Source organism: Petaurus breviceps, unplaced genomic scaffold, assembly GCF_028583685.1.
Source record: "Petaurus breviceps papuanus isolate PSGF00001 unplaced genomic scaffold, PetGlider_PUasm1.0 175, whole genome shotgun sequence".
Taxonomy (NCBI): Eukaryota; Metazoa; Chordata; class Mammalia; order Diprotodontia; family Petauridae; genus Petaurus; species Petaurus breviceps.
This window is the reverse complement of record NW_027185764.1, coordinates 53,391,974-53,408,163: the sequence shown is the minus strand read 5'-3', so window position 1 is coordinate 53,408,163 and position 16,190 is coordinate 53,391,974. Positions and strand designations below refer to the sequence as shown.

Sequence of the window (16,190 nt, the reverse complement as noted above, 5' to 3'; positions counted from 1 at the left end):
TAAAGTCTATTGCCTACATTCCATTCTGCCTATTTACACAGTCAAAACTCTAGTTCAGGTTTTCACCATCTCTTGCCTGTTATACTTCAATAACTTTCTATTTGTTCTCCCTGACTCAAGTCTCCTCTACTCCAATTCATTCTCTATACCACCACCAAAGTTATTTTCCCTAAGCACAGGTCTGACCATTTCACTCTACTCAATGCATTCCAGTGACACTCTATTAAATCTAGAAACAAGTATAAGCACTTCTTGCATTAAAAGCACTTCATAACTTTGCCTTTCCTTCCTTTAGAGACAGCTGGTAGTGCCCTGGAGATCTGGACATGGAGTCAGGAAGACCTCAGTTCAAATCTGTCCCTAGACACCTGCTAGCTTAGCAAGTCATTTAACGTGTTTGTCTCAGTTTCCAGAGCTATAAAATGGATATAATCATCAACCAGGTTGTTGTGATGATCAGCTGAAATATTTTTAAAAAGTACTTAGTACATAGTAAGTGCTTATTCCCTTCCCTTATTCTCATAGTGAGTGCTTTCTTCCCCTTTTCTAGTCTACCTGCTTCTTTACAATCTACCTTTCTGTCTGTCTAAGTTTTTTCAATCATAAAAAGAATAGTGAAAGCTTACTTCACAGGCTTATGGTGAGGATGAAATAAGATATTTGTAAAGTGTTTAGCACAGTGCCTGGCACTTTGTAAACATTTGTTTCCTTTTTTCTTACTACTTACACATTACCCACATATGTATTCTTCATTGTATAGCTATACTGGCTTATATTGCTGCTTCTTTCACTTGACCCTCCATCTTCAGTACTAATGCTTTTTTTCTAGGTGCCCACCATGCCTATAATATCTTCCCTTCTCACCTCTTCATCCTGGAGTACCTGATTTTGTTCAAGCCTCAACTCAAGTCCAACTTTTATGGGAGTTATTCCTCATCCCCCAGATGCTAGTTCCTTCCCCCATCAAGGCTACTTGGTATTGTATTTGCCTATGTCTTCTACATCCCTCCAAATGCATACATTGTCTTGTCCTATTGGAATATCAGGTCCTGGAGGCTGGATTCTGTTTCATTTCCATCTTTGTATCACCAATGCTTATCGAAGTGCTTGGAAGTGGAAAGTACTTAATAAATCATTGTTGATTGTTTAAATAAGGAAATAATAGTTCGACTATATATGTAAGCCTGGAGAGTCATGTCCATTCCAGGTACCATATTTTAGAAATTACATTGATAACCCAGAAGAGAACAATCATTGTGGTGATGAACCAATAATCTGATGCCATATGAAGCACAATTGAAGGAACGTGGGATGGTTAGCCTAGAGAAGAGAAAACTTACAGGGCACATGATAGCTGCCATCAAGTTTTTAAAAGACCATCATATGAAAGAGAAATTATATTTGTTCTTCTTGTTTTCAGAGAAGGCTTGATATAATTAATTGGAGATATAAAAGAAAGTAGATATACATATATACATATATATATATACACTTATAAAAGAAAGGAGATATACTCAGAAAGTAGATGACCATTTATCAGGTACATTGCAGAGGAGATTTTTTCTTAAACTGTGGGTTGTGACCCCATATGGGTCACATTTTAAGAAGCACTGAAGGAGCTGCAAGTGGAAAAAGTTCAGGAAGACCTTTGAGCTCCCTGTCAACTTAAAAAAAGTGTGTGTGTGTGTGTGTGTGTGTGTGTGTGTGTGTGTGATTCTCTGTGTGGAAACAAAACTAGATTTCTAAAATGACTTATTGCTCAAATACTCAAATGGATCTGGATCTATTTATTCAGGGATCCAGTGATTCAGATCCCAACTTCTCCATGCCTATATTAAATTCTGAGACTCTAGTCCAATTACCCCCATAGGCTGGTCACAGAAAGACCACCAAATGCACTGGTGGCCTTCCTTATTTTCCCTATTATTGAAAAGTGACCAGCGGAGCACTCAGGGAAATACCTGTTATCTCTCCCTCTTTTTTGTTTTTTTTTCTTTATTAATTTGTTTGTTTACTTTGAGTTTATAAGATTCAGTTCCGCAGTTCTTTGAGTTTCACATTTTCTCTCTCACCTTCCCCTTCACCACCACCTCCCCACCATGGTGGCATACAATTAAGTATAGGATTTGCAGATACTTTCACATTAGACATTGGTCAGGTTGAAAAGAAGGATTGTAAGGGATGGAATGAACAATGAGAAAGAGGAAACCAAACCAAACAAGAAAGAGAGCAGGTAATTTGCCTCAATCTGCATTCAAAGTCTGTTCTTTCTGGTTCTTTCTCTAAATGTAGACATCTCTCTCCATCATGGGTCTTTTGGAGTTTATTTGTAGCCTTGCATTTATGAGAAGAGTCTGGTCTATCAAAGTTGGTCATCACACATACGTTGTATCTGTAATGGTGTACAAATTTCTCCTGGTTCTGCTCTTCTCACTCAGCATCAGTTTGTAGAGCCTCTCCAGGTAGATATGAAGTCCATCTGCTCTTTGTTTCTTATGGCGCAATAGTATTCCATTACATTCATATACCATAACTTGTTTAGCCATTCCCCAATTGATGGGCATCCCCTTAATTTCCAATTCTTTGCCACCACAAAAATAACTGCTCTAAATATTTTTGTACATATGGGTCTTCCTCCCACTTCTGTGATCTCTTTGGGATTCAACCCTAGAAGTGGTATTGCTGGGTCAAAGGATACGAAATTACTTATAGCCTTTTGAGCATAGTTCCAAATTGAAAAATATGAATGCTTCAATTTTGCATGTCATCCTCATACAGGGACCATGCTAATCTTCTCTGTATCGTTCCAATTTTAGTATATGTGCTGCCTAAGCAAGCACTTATCTCTCCCTCTTGCCCCACAGCCAGTCTACATTCCCTTCCTGCCATACAATTCTCTGATGATCTCTTTTCCTCCTGATGTTCAGCATTCCTCATTGGTTTGGGTTTCAGTCAGCTTATACCCACAATTTGTCACTCCAATGCCCTCTTTGTGATGCTTATTTTTATTTCTCTGGAGGCTGTGGTGATCCAAGTCTCACTGACATATAGCCATAGTGGTAAAATGCTCCTATGGGAAAGACAGGCCTTTGCTGCTGTGAGAAATTTATGGTAATAAATGGACTTTGCAATTTCCTAAAAACCATTCGACCCATTCTCCTTATCCTTTTCTACTTGGGACCAGCTATTTGTTCATCTGTATTATTGGTCCCAGAGACTGTTTCCTCTGTTGATCATTTCCAATTCATCTTGGTTGTACATTTAGAGTGGTTGTACATGGCTGCTTACATATTGTCTCCTCAATTAGACCATAAGCAATTTGGGAGCAGGCACAGCATTTTGCCATTATTGTATGATCAAGGCTTAGCACAATACCTGGCACATAGGTGCTTAATAAATGTTCATTGAAGTAGTTTAAAAATATATCTATGGGGCAATTAGGTAGTACACTGGGTAGAGTGTTGGACCTGAAGTTAGGAAGTCTTGAATTCAAATCCAACCTCAGACACTTGGAGCTATGTGACTCTGGGCAAGTCACTCAAACTCTGCCTCAATTTCCTCAACTGCAAATTAGGTATAGCAATAGCACTCACCTCCAGTTTGTTGCAGGGATCAAATGAGATAATTTTTGTAAAGTGCTTACACAGTGCCTGGCACATAGTAGTCATTCCAAAATGCTTATTTCTTTTTTCCCTTTCTTCCTTCTTCCATCTTTCCCTTCATTCGTTCGTTCATTCGTTCGTTCATTCCTTCCTTCCATTCTTCCTTTCATAATATTTGGAAAAGCTCCATAGTAAATCCATTAATATGCATGTTGAAATCTAGCCTTTGTACATTCTTCATCCATTTGGTCTTTCATTAATGTATGATCAGTCCAGACTCCTTTGGGTGATTATAGATCTCTACCAAAAGGCTCTGCAGTGTCTCAGGGATTAATATAATCAACAAAATGTAATTTATAAACAGGAGCATCTGGAGGACCTTCCTCTCCAACAGGGAATATTTCTTCAACCAGGGAATATTTTTTTTTAAGTCTACAAAAATATGCATTGAAAAGTTGACACTGTTTGGGGATTATTGTGATTTTCCCAACTCATTACCTCATACTCATAACTCATCCTCATCAATATTATTCTTTATTCTACAATGTTATTCTGATAGCAGATAGAAAAATGTTTTCATATGTTCAACATCCAAGCTCCTATCATAGGAATCTTTTCAACTGACTTCATTGGTTCCTGTCACAGGGGCTGTTGGAATTTCTGCATATCTTGAATTTTCAACAGCATTTCAAGATATAATTTTTAACATTGGTACAATGATCATCTCCTCCAAACTATAAAGATATAATAAGTTCTGACACTAATATACCCAAATTTTCTTTTTCCCTATACTATCATATCAGATGAATTTGGACTTACATGTCCTCAAAAATAAGATGTTACTGATTATAGAACTCTATTGTAATATAGGAACTCTTTATTATATATATATGTATATATGTGTGTGTTTGTGTGCATATATACACATATATACATGCACATTTATTAATGGACCTAGATATGAATCTATGCCTGCATGTGAGAATGAATGGATCTGTGTTTATACTGCAAAGGAAGACACAAACTTTTCTCTAATACTCCTGGGGAAAAAGTTTGATTATATGGAAACAAGTACACTATAAGCATAATAAAACCCAGTTGTATCAATCATTGGAAAAGAAATACTTTTGTGGTTTTAAGTGACTGTACAGACAGGCCTTCACATGCAGCTGAAGCTGCCATTCTCTATCGAAGGATGCCTGCCTGCTGGAGCCCTGCCTATACTTTCTAACTATGCCATAATCCAGCAGGGCTCTGTGTGCAGCCAGAATGAAATTAATTCCACATTACAGCAAACAAAAAAGAACAAAAGCCTTATTAAAACACAGATTAAATTCATTATTCTACAAATCTCCTCTTGGAAAATGAAGGTAATCCTCTGTCCCTAAAAATTATTTAGTAAGACATTGATTTTACAGAGAAGGGAAAGAGATAATACCTTTCTCTTTATCTTGGCTAGTCACTTCATCTTAATAAGATAACATGTACTATAGCACTGGTCTGTCCTAGCAGATGAGAGAGGCTTCCACGTAGATCAGGAGTTAAATTCCTCTCTCTGCTTCACGGTACTCCCCTTTCAACAAGTCAAGACAAATCAATATGCATTTGTCAAGAGCCTGCTATATTTCAGGCGCTGTGTCAACTCCTGGCAATGCAAAGAAAAGCAAAAAAAAAGTTCCTATTCTCAAGAGCTCACAGTCTTAAGAGGGAAGTCAACATGCAAACAACTACATATAAACAAGACATAGCCAAGCAGTGAGGTGGCATAGCGAATAGAACACCGACCCTGGAGTCAGGAGGACCTGGGTTCAAATCTGGCCTCAGACACTTGACCCTTTATTAGCTTGGGAAAGTCACTTAACCCTGACTGCCTTGCCTTCCCCTCTCCAAAAAAAAATCAAGAACAACAAAAAGACATATATAGGAAAAACTGATGATCGTCTAAAGAGTAAGGCACTAGCACTAAGTGGGGACTGGGAAAGCCTTCTTGAAAAAGGTGATATTTTAGCTGAGACTGAAGGGAAGCCAAGGAAGACAGGTGAGGAAGGTGAAAAGGAAGAGAATTCCAGGCATGGGGGGATAGCTGGTAAAAATGCCCTGAGGTGGAACAAATTGTTAAAGGAACAGCAAGGAAATTCATGTCACTGGATCATAGATGTGAGGTATAAGAAAATTGGACAGAAAGGAAAGGGTTAGGTTATCAAGGATTTTAAAGCCCAAAGTATTTTATTTTTGATCCTGGAGGTAACAGGGAACCAATCACTGCAGTTTACTGAATAGGAAAAGTCACATAGTCAGATCACATGGCATATGTGAGAGAACTGGGGCAAATATCTCAAAGCTATCATCAGAACAGCTTTGCCTATTCTCCCTTCTAGAAGAGCCTTCTCTTCTCCTCTCTACTATTTTACTTGATCAGCTCCCATGGATTCAATTTTCATCTCTATGCTGATGACTCTTAAAAGGAATTATTCAACCCTAAATTCTCTGCTGACCCCTAGTCTCCTACTGCCTAGTAGACATAGTAGACATCTCACCATACATATTCAACATATCCAAAAGTGAACATCATCTTTTCTCCAATTCTTTCCCTCTTTATAATTCTCTATTACTGGGGGCATTATCATTCCCCTAGTCACTCAAGTTGGCAACATATGAGTCATTCTGAACTCTGTATTCATTCTGTCTCACCTGTCATATCCAGTCTGTTGCCAAGATGTATCAGCTTCTACCTTTGTAATATCTATTGTTTATGCTTCCTTCTGTCCCCAGACTCTGCTACTGCTCTGTGGCTGACCCTAATCACCACATACTTGGACTATCGCAATAGGCTGATGGTTTGTCGCCCAGCAAAAGTCTCTTCCCACTCCAATCCATTCTCCACTCATCTGTCAAAGTGAATGTTACTCAAGAACAGATGTGACCATGTCATCCCCACACTCAAATTCCAATGGTTCCCTATCACCTCCAGGGTCAAATAAAAAAATTCTGTTGTTTGGCATTCAAAGACATTCATCCACTTGTCCCACTCCATCTTTCTAGTCTTCTTATACCTTACCCTCTCCACATATTCTTCTAACCAATGACGCTGGCCTATTTGCTATTCTTTGAACAAGATAATATGCATGTTGACTCTCTCTATTTTTACTAGCTATCTCCTAAGCCTAGAATTCTTTTCTTCCTTATATCTACCTCATGACTTCCTTATATCTACTATATACCTCTTATACTTCCTTATATCTACTCCTGACATTCTTCAAGTCCCAGCTAAAATATCACCTTCTGCAAGGAATCGTTCTCAATTGCTCCTAATTCTATTGGCTTCTCTCTGTTGTTTCCAAATGCACCTATGTACAATATGTTGAACATGGTTGTTTGTCTGCTGTCCCCCCCATTAGACTGAGATCCTCAGGAGCTGAGAGACTTTTACTCTTTTTTTTTGTATCCCCAAAGCTTAGCACAGTTCCTAGAACCTAATAGACAAATAAATAGAGTGACCCACTGGCTCTATATGACAAGAGGAAATGGCAGGTTTTTCTCTATGTGAGAACATGCATGGGCATGGCTATGTGAGAGGAAGAAATATCACTTGACTATATCAGTCTATAGAGTGTATCTTAATGATACACTTTTTGCTGCCATTCCAACAGACCACACCCAATATCTGGCCCCCACCATGCTCTCATACATGTTTTGCAACCTAATGTTGTTTTGTAATTCCCAGGCCACGGAGAATCTGTAGTAAAGTTAAAGATGAGTATGATATCATTCTGTCTGCTTTTTATACTCTGTGTGCTTATCAGAAAATACAATATAAAACTGTCATACAATAGATTAGAAGAGATCATCTGTGGTCGGTAATCAATCAACCAAAAGCCTTACTAAAAATTATTAGTATTTACTAAGTAATGGGGACATGCAAAAAAAGAAAAAACAGTTCCTGCCCTCATGGAACTTATATTCTGATAATAGAGAAATGTAAATAACTAGGTTTATGCAAGATATAAACAAAGGAGATAGAAGGGTGTCCTTAAATCTTATATTCTTGAACTTTGTCCTCATTGAGAGGCATGTTATAGGAAGGTAGCCCCCCATACTTAGTGCCCTTTGGAGTATGGGGATGTAGGGATAAAAGCTCAAAGCATACCCATCTGACATTCTCTGGATCTCAACTGCTACTGGTGTGTGCCCACTCCAAGTTCAACAATTCAGTAACTTTGCAAATAGCCATGGAAGCCAAGGACTAAGAATTAAATTATGCATCTATACTACAACAGAGACCAGGAGAGAAAGAAAAACAATAGCCTTCTTGCTTCCAAAGCTGAATAGAATATTATTGCCACTTCTTGGATATGGAATCAGGGTGTTGGATTATAGAATATTTATAGAATAAATAGAATATGTTCTATAAATGGAATATATTCTATAAATAGATTAGTTCTTAGAAAAGAACTTGACCCTTCTCTGAAATGAAACTCCAAAAATATTGTTACGTCTCATCTCGTTCACAATTGTTGGGTATCTTTAAAAGAATCATCCATCTCCCAAGTCTCTCCATTTATGTGTTTAGAAAATAGAAGCAGTATTTGTCTGCATCTGAAGGATGATCTGAGATACAAAGTATTTCATTAAAGTGTCTTGAAACCATAAGAAATATTAAAGCAAAACTATTCTTCTCTTTTTTATATGACCACTTCTTCAATGACACTGGTCAAGCAAGTTATTTCATTTAAACCAAACTAGTGCATTTGGAAGACATCCTCTTTTTTATCTTCTCCGGACGTGCTATAGCCAAATGAAATAAGGTGTTAAGTTACATGCTGAAAATATCCAAACCTGAAAAGATGTATTTTAAAAAGTTCTGTTCATCCAAATTCCATTTATGAAAATTTCCTAAAATATTCAATACCAAAAGATTAGCAAAAGCTACTGCACTGAAGAAACTATGTATTTGACCAAAATAAATTCTCACTTTCTTAAAAAAATGTATAATACACAGTATAGATATAACCCTAGAGAATTTCATTATGAAAAAATAAATCTGCTCTTAACAAATCAAATTTTGCATGTCAAAATATCAGCACATAACTGTTAGAAATTAAATATGTTTCACAAAATCATAATACTTGGACAAATAAACTACATTTTTTAGATAATTGGGTAAAATTCTTCAAATAAGCTATCTTCCTGGCAATGTCAAATGCATGTTATTTTACTGCTGTCATTGGACTGTCTGATATTATTCAGAGAAATCCTTGGTGTTTGAGGGTTTCACAGCTGTTCCTCCACTGAGACTCCTTCAAGTTAATGTTGGAAGATTCACATTCATATGTCATTGTACACTCAGAAAAAAAAATGTCCTCAGGGTTTAGAAAAATTAAAGCATATGTACTAGTCATTCTCATGCCACCAGTATTCTCTACAGAAAACTGCTAAAATCTCCCTAACGCTGGCCTTTTGTGATCCACATTAGCTGGGTAACATTGGACTGCTTTCACCATTCTTGTCCTTCGTTTCTTTAAGTATAAAATAAGAAAATGGATTTGATGATCCCTAAGCTTCCTTCCATCTCTAAAATTCTGTTTTATAAACAATTACAATTGATACAGATCATTATATTGTTCACAATTCTTGTACCTTGTAGGATTCCTGGCAACTCTGCTTTCAGGACTAATGTCTCGAAATGAGACAGTTAATCCAACAGGACGCAAAGCCTCAAATTCATCAAAAAGCTATGTGCATGTGTGCACTGGAACTCACCAGCCAGAAAAATGGAGAGTTAGGAACTTCACAGACTATCCTGGCTCTGCCTTCTGACCCAGCTGGCCATTTGTATTCTAGTCCCCTGCAGTCACTCCCCTTCCCTTCCTCTCTATCTTTGGAGACTGGAGGAAAGACACAACTTCAGAGGCCCATCAGGCATTCTACCAGTGAAACACATTTAGTGATTATAATAAAAAAAAAATTTAAACTTGAATAATCTTAAGGACAGACAGAAAAAAAAAAACCCAGGTTCCACCTCAGTTGTGGCTTCGGAAGTGTAGAAAACTATGAAACAAATATAAAATAAATGACTTGTAAAACAGGCCCCCAGGTGGTCATCTTGACCACCATGGTAGGAGTGGGGGTTTTGTTTTTATATCTTCTATGAGATATAAACATTTCTTTAGAGCTACTCTCTCTTTACTTCTTTCCCAAAAATGCATGCACGCGCACACACACACATACACACACGCATGTGCACACACACCTTAGCACAATGAGATGGCATTTATAATTATACTCAACAAAACAATAAAAAATTATTTGTCTAAATGAATTAAGCTTAACTACAGCAACCAACAACAATAACAACAATCACCATCATAGAGTGAAAGGTCCATGTAAAGGAATGGAAAGCACTAGGGGAGGAAATCCTGATGGAGGGAATGAAAGAGGGTGAGAGAGAGGATGCCTTCAGCAGCTTGCTTTTGTAGCCAAAGAAGAAGAGTGCAGAACCTTTGCTCCACTCTGTCACTCATGCCCCATATGCCTGCAGCGCATGTCTGTTCTCATTCGAACAATTCCTGCTCTGTCTGTTCTACCTTTCTCCCAGTTCCTCCAAAACTGTGTGTGGCTACACGATCTCATGCTCTGTCATCCCAAACCCCACACAGCTGTAATCTCTAACTCCCTCTCCCCAAGGAGCTATTTCATTCATCCCTGGAACAGCGTGAAAAGGGCTACATGTGAAATGTATTAGAATATGTAGGGAACTGTCCAGACAACTTAGGCAAAATTTGAAAAGAATAATTTTACCTGAATTATCCATACAAATGTGTTAAAAGTATTTTTCTACTGAAATTGAAAAATTATTTCCTTCTGCTCTTCCCTTCTATTTGTTTTAATGGTTTAGTAGAATAAAAACTGGAGAAGTGAGGAACCATGTATTCTAGGTACAGTATTACTCCTCACCATGACTTATATGACCTAAAGCAAGTCACACTTCTCTATGACTCAGTCTTCTCATGTGTAAAATAGAGAGATGAGAGTAAAGTATTTCTAAGTCCCTTTCTAGCTGTTTGATTCTGTTTACATATTACCAGAACTGCTTGAACACTAGCAAGACCAATGAAAATTGTCTACTTACATAGCTCTGGAAATTGACCAGCAAAAACTGTACCTGGAGATTTTGGAAGCTTATGGAATTATGTCTTTCATATAATTATCCTTTCCCCATCTGTGGCCAGTTAACTCAGTTGTTTAGAAGTTGGTGCTAATGAGGTCAAGGTCATAGCTTTGGGTGTTTTTCCCCCTCTAGACCAATTAGCCTTATTCTCTTCCATGGACACTGAGATTACACCCCCTAGTTTCAGCCAGCTGCCTTGCAAATAGGCTTAAGAGGGATCAAGTAAGAGCCAATAAGTTAATGCAAATTATTGGAAAGACAACTCAAAGTGCATATCCTTTGAAAAAATAGGATCATCTTGGAAAGAAAAGATAAAATATTATATATAATTTATAGCTTATCCTGTTTTTAAGTTTAATTGTGAGACACACTCGAATGAGTATCCATGAATGGAAATTTCTTGATACTAGTTTAGCCTCTATACCCTTTCCAAGAGATGAAGAAGTACAGAGAAATATATAAATCTGAATTTCTTTGCACAGATCAGGTAGGTGTATGAAATGCACAGTAAAAACTGATCCTTGAGGCAGAAATCATATTTATCACATTGAACAGCAGGCCTTGAGGCAATGCGTGCTATGAAAGCAATGATGCTAGCCTGGGATTCATGAGACGGGTTGGAGTTCTGGTTCTGCCATGTCCTATTTGCATTGTCACAGACAAATCATCTCCTATCTCTCAACTTCAATTTCCTCATCTGAAATTGGGAACACCACTACTATACGACCTACCTCACAGGACTGTCATGGGAAACACTTTCTGAGAGCTTTAAAATTCTTTATAAATAGAGATTAGCTTTACTTATAGTAATCAATAACCCAGTTCTGCCTATCACTCCCCAAGCAACTTCTACTCTCCTACCTTAGCAGCCTTCTGCCATGGGTAAGACTTACACCCGGACAGCCTACTCTGAGTCTCAAGTTCTTCCCCAGAATCTCCATTTGAGGAATCTCACCACCAGTTTTACAAACTTTGAACACTTCCCAGCCCATAAATCCTGAGAAGAAGCCTCCATTTTCACCCTTGCAGTCTTCTCACCATACAACCCCAGCATTCTTGTGGCCTCTTCCTCTGATTAGTGAATTGCTTCCCAGAACCCCTGTTGGAAGAAGCACCCACACCAGCCATGCTCACTTCAAACTCCAAACCAATTCCCCTGGGCTTGGCCCAAACCATCTCCTTCCGAGGGCTTGGCCCATTGTTTATTCATCTACTGGCTCCTCCCCTACTCTCACTAAATCCAATTCACTTGCATGTCATGGCATCACCTACATGATGTCATGGTCCTCGTCAAGAAGGAAGGACAAACAACAAACCTCTGCCAATGTGATCAGATCTTTCATAGGAGACTTCCGCCTTGCCCCTGTGTGGGTACCTTCCTCAGCCCAACCTCAGCTTCTCAATTCTCTTTTATGTGCTGCATTCCCAGATTAGAACATAAACTCTTAAATGATTAGGATTGTCTTTCCTTTACTTGAATTTGTATTTCCAAAATTTAGCACAGTGTCTGGCACATAGTAAATAACTAATGCTTTATTTATCTATTTATTAATCAAACTATCTCTATCTGATATTTTCTAGCTCCATCTCCTAGTTAAGAACTCTAAACACTCTACTCTAGGGGCCCAAATACCCAGGATTTGTCACTCTCATATTCTCTGAGCAGTACACATTGAAATTTAACATTCCTTAGCTCATCACCTCAGGTACTCTATGCCCTCCAAGAACAAAGATAATGAGTCATTAATCTAACATATTAATTTAAGCCAATTCCTAGACGTAAGGAAAAGCTTCCCCCTCTCCTTAACCAATTAATATCATCCTCTCCTTCAATATAATACATTGGGCACTTTGACAGAGACTTTCTTTTTTTTTTTTTAAGCAATCAGGGTCAAGTAACAAGGTTACACGGCCAGTTGTTTCTGGGTGTGGTGCTGAGTGTCTGAGCCCAGGATTCGATCTCCAGGTCGTCCCAACACTGGAGCCGGTGCTCTTACTCGCTGCGCCACCTGGCCACCCCATGACAGAGACTTTCTAAAAATGTTAACATATACTTTGTGTCTGACTCAAAGAACTGATTTATGTATGGGAAATTCCAGGAAGATTAGGATAAGCAGAAAAGAGGAATGTGCCCACATGGCAGATCAATAGGGGAAGTTGCTTGGAATCAGGCACCTTAAATGTCACGGTAGAGCAGACATTTTCTCTATTTGGGGGGAGGGTCAGCCCCATTAAGAGCCCTTCCTTGGTGGGCCCAGTTACTAAGGATTCTTAAGATGTGAACTGATGTCTGAAAATGATTCCTGTGATAAACTTGTCAATCTTTGAAGGGAGAAGTCCTTCCTTAAAGAGGAAGACATGGAGATATGATTTGAAAATAATCATGTAGAAAAACGTTTTCCCCCTAAGCTCTGATTCTCTAATTATTCCGCGTCCTGGAAGGATGAGAAGAGGAACTCTTCTAACAGAAGAGGGACTTCTGAATAAAGTGCAAATGATGGAAACACTAAGAGGTAGTGTAGCCTAAGGGGAAGAATGCTAGATTTGGATTCACAGGGCCTGGGTTACATTTCTAGCATTTCATTTAATTTCCTTTTTCTATAAACTGGGAGGCTTGGATTAGATCAGTGGTCTTCAAAGAAGGGAGGCCACAAACCAGCAAGGTGCCATGGGATGACTCCAAGGGATGTGTGATCAAGCAAAGAGTGTGGAGAGCTGAATCACAGATCATCCTACCTATGGCAGCATCTGTAAGGCAGATGTTACATTTTTTTACGCCAAATAATCACAACTATTCTAAAATTCCCTAGTATTTTTGAGGGCACCAACATCCTTCCTGTCACCTAAGTTCCCAATATCCATACCATCTTTGACTGTTTGCTATCTGCCGTCCATATATCTATCCAATCGATTGCCTTATCTTGTCATTTCTACATCTGCACATTTCTCTGTCTCTCACCACTTGCATAGCCACTACTATAATTCAGACTCTTGTCACCTCCTGTCTGGACAATTCCATGAGACTTCTCTTGCCCTTGCCTCAAGTTTCTCCTCAAGTCCATCCTCTGAGATTCACTTGCCAAAGTCATAATACTAAAGTCTTGCTCTGATCATGACAACTCCTTCTGAATAAATGCCAATGATTTCCTATTGATCAAATATTTTATCTAAGATAAAATATTATTTCATCTTTATCTCATAATTTTTAATTTTTATTTAATAAGTTGTACAAAGTACACAATTATCAGTAGAGAACATTTTATAATTTATAAATTAAAACACATTTATTGGGATGTACATGCTCAAGTTTTTTTTTTAAATGTTGGGATGTACATTCAAAATGGTTTGGAAGTCACTGGTTCAGATGACCTCGGGAGTCCCTTTCAATTCTAAATCTCTGCTCCTGAGACACATGAGCCATTCCACTTTAGAATTACTGGTAAGTAAGCAGGGGAACCTAAAATGCACCTTAGGTTTGAGGAGAATGAATTATAAAAATCATAGAAATAAGATATGTGGTATCTCATGGCTTGAGATTTTAAGAAGTAACTTGGTTGGCCTAAGTATGTAGAAAGAAACATTCTGGTAAGTTGGACAAGTGGAAGGTTCTATATCACCCTCATTTCCAACCCACAAGTCCAAAACAACAAAAAGGTGATGAAATAAAATTATTAATATTTAAAGAATAATTAAAGAAAAATAACATCTATTATTCTACTAATTGATTATCAGAAGACAGTCTTGATCATTACTAATAGCCTGGGGTAATTTATAATTATAAAGAGTTTATAGACATATCTTTGGATTGGGTGTATAGATGCAACATCCTCAGAATATATTGGTAGTCATATAGTGTGACAGTTGTTGTGATCTTCCAAAGCATCTTTATATAAATATATGTGTGTGTGTACATATATATATTCATAATGCCCATGATTTTTTTAAATTTTCAAATATCTTCCCCACTTTGTAATTTCATAATCACTTAGTACTTTTTTTTTTAAAGCAATTGGAGTTAAGTAACTTGCTCAAGGTTACACAGTCAGTTATTTCTGGGTGTGGTGCTGAGTATCTAAGCCCAGATTTGATCCCCAGGTCATCCCGACACTGGAGCCGGTGCTCTTACTCACTGAGCCACCTGGCCGCCCCCACTCAGTACTTTTAAAATGATACCACCTCCAGCATGTATTTTTATTTTGCCTCCACTCACTCAAATCTAATCACCTTCCTCAGGTGTTAGTTCCACATTTTATATGGTATATAAAGTACAATCTAATTATTGTGGTTCCACTATGATCAATAATAAAAAATAGATTACTATCAAATTGTTAACATATCTGTTCCATTTTGGATCTCTGTTTTCTTTTCACTTTCACCTAAAACTTTTCTTGGGATGGTCTATATAATTTTCAAGTAATGTGAAGAATATTTGTACATTTAAATGCAGGAAGTTTAATTCATAAAAACAGTAAAGTTAAACTATGATAGCTGAAATTCTCTAAGTTTTGCCCTTCACAATCTTTCTAGTCTCACTAGACATTGCTCTCTCTCCCACAGTCTGCAGTGCAGTCATCTGGCCTTCTTTCTGTTCCTACACAAGATATTCCATCTACCAGTTCCATCCTTGCACTAGCCACACTACCTCATTCTCTTTACTCATAGGGTTCATCTCTTTTTTTCACATGCAGCTCAAGTACCATCTTGTGCTGAAGTATTTCTGGCTCTGCCCAAATGTAGAAGTTCACCTTCCTAAAATGCCTTGCATTTATCTATTTGTATACATCCACATTTTCAATCCTTATATCGGTACTATATGTAGATTTACAATATACTTATCTACTCCTCCATTAAAATGTAGATTGCTTAAGAGTAGAGGTTTTTTATTCTTTGTACATTTATCTACATTCTCTGTGTCTGGCATAGCAGATCCTTAATGATTGTGGATTGGTTTTGGAATTGACAGAGCAGTCAGGGATCTGAGATGTGTTTTCTACATGATTATTGTTACCAAGTTTAACATCAGTAAATAGTAGAATTTTCTCTAGCATTTTCTTAAAACAAGGGAATGCAAAGTAACATGAACTTTTGAGTTCAGGGCGCAAATGAGAAGGCATTCTCTAGGATCTTTGGGCCGGAAAGAAGAAAATGGTCTTTTGGCTGCCCCATTTAACAGGTGGTACTATTAGCCACTAACCCAATCTTATTCAAGAGAAAGAAACAGAATTTGAGTCCCAAACTCAATTGAGCAATTATGACAATTTGCCATATTTGGGGAAGTGTTGGGGAAGGGTTAAGCTATTTTTGGTTCTAAAAGAGTAGATTACTTTCTGTTCCCCCAGTTCCATCTCTCTTTGGATGACAGCTTTCTACCTAAAGGATTATGTTTTGTGTGGAATTACCTAATACAAATCAGCTCTGAG

The 16,190-nt window shown here is 37.8% G+C and overlaps 1 non-coding gene across 1 annotated transcript; it reads right to left on the bottom strand.

The window, feature by feature from the left end:
• Positions 1-2,736: 2,736 nt before the first annotated feature.
• On the bottom strand, positions 2,737-2,840 carry LOC138159234 (U6 spliceosomal RNA). The gene has a single exon (XR_011167836.1). It is a non-coding gene; the product is annotated as a U6 spliceosomal RNA (small nuclear RNA).
• Positions 2,841-16,190: the final 13,350 nt, after the last annotated feature.